This window comes from Euleptes europaea, chromosome 21 (genome assembly GCF_029931775.1).
Source record: "Euleptes europaea isolate rEulEur1 chromosome 21, rEulEur1.hap1, whole genome shotgun sequence".
NCBI lineage: Eukaryota > Metazoa > Chordata > Lepidosauria > Squamata > Sphaerodactylidae > Euleptes > Euleptes europaea.
In genome coordinates, this window is record NC_079332.1 from 18,794,419 (window position 1) to 18,795,307 (window position 889).

The following is an 889-nucleotide window of genomic DNA, read 5'->3' on the forward strand; positions in this document are numbered from 1 at the left end:
GGGGGGAGGGGGCTTAGCTTTAGTGGAGGTCCCTCCCCCACCCACGCACTTCCCCGCATTCGCGACCCGCGCGCGAGACCACGGCGATAAGGCCGGCACGCATGCGCGCTCGAGCTGCCGGGAGCCGGCCTCCGTCCCCGCGCGTGCGCACGCGGCACAGGACGCGGCCCGCCCTTCGCCAAGAGGGGGGGAGAGAGCGGAGTGCGCAGGCGCCCGCGGGGACGCGCGCAGGCGTCTCGGGAGCGGCGCTAGCCTACATGGCAGCGAGGCGACGCTTTTTAACGCAGGCGCGGTGGCCAAGTGGTAAGGCGTCGGTCTCGTAAACCGAAGATCACGGGTTCGAACCCCGTCCGTGCCTGGCGAGAGGGCGGCAGCCCCGGGGAGCCCCCCGCACGCCTCCCGCTCCGGCGGGGCGAAGGAAGGGCTCATTTTTAGGGCAATTCGAAGCCCGAAAGCGAAGCGGAGTCGCGCCGGGATCCCACGTGGGGATCCGGGACCTGGTCCCGCATCAAAGGGCGAGGTGGGGGGGAATCCTTCCTATGCACCCCTATGCACCCGCCCCCCCCTTTCCTGGGCTGACGGGGTTCCTTTATGGAGTCCTCCGAAACGGGCTTATTTATTTGTCGTGGCCCCAGGCTTGCAAAAAGGAGTGGGGCGGCCAAAGCGGGGCCCATGCTAGGGCTGCCAACCTCCAGGTGGGGCCTGGAGGTCTCCCGGAATCACACCTGGTCTCCAGGCTACAGAGGTCAGTTCCCCTGAAGAAAAGGGGCTGCTTTGGAGGGTGGGGCGCTAGGGTCTTGCACCCTGCTGAGGTCCCAACCCCCCACTCGCCCCCCCCACGCTCACCCCCAAATCTCCAGGAGTTTTCCAGCCTGGAGCTGGCAACCCC

At 68.1% G+C, this 889-nt stretch overlaps 1 non-coding gene across 1 annotated transcript; it reads left to right on the forward strand.

Annotated features, from left to right (window-relative positions):
• The first annotated feature begins 286 nt into the window (after positions 1 to 286).
• TRNAT-CGU (transfer RNA threonine (anticodon CGU)) lies at positions 287 to 358 on the forward strand. Its single transcript has one exon. It is a non-coding gene; the product is annotated as a tRNA-Thr (tRNA).
• The last annotated feature ends 531 nt before the right edge of the window (positions 359 to 889 follow it).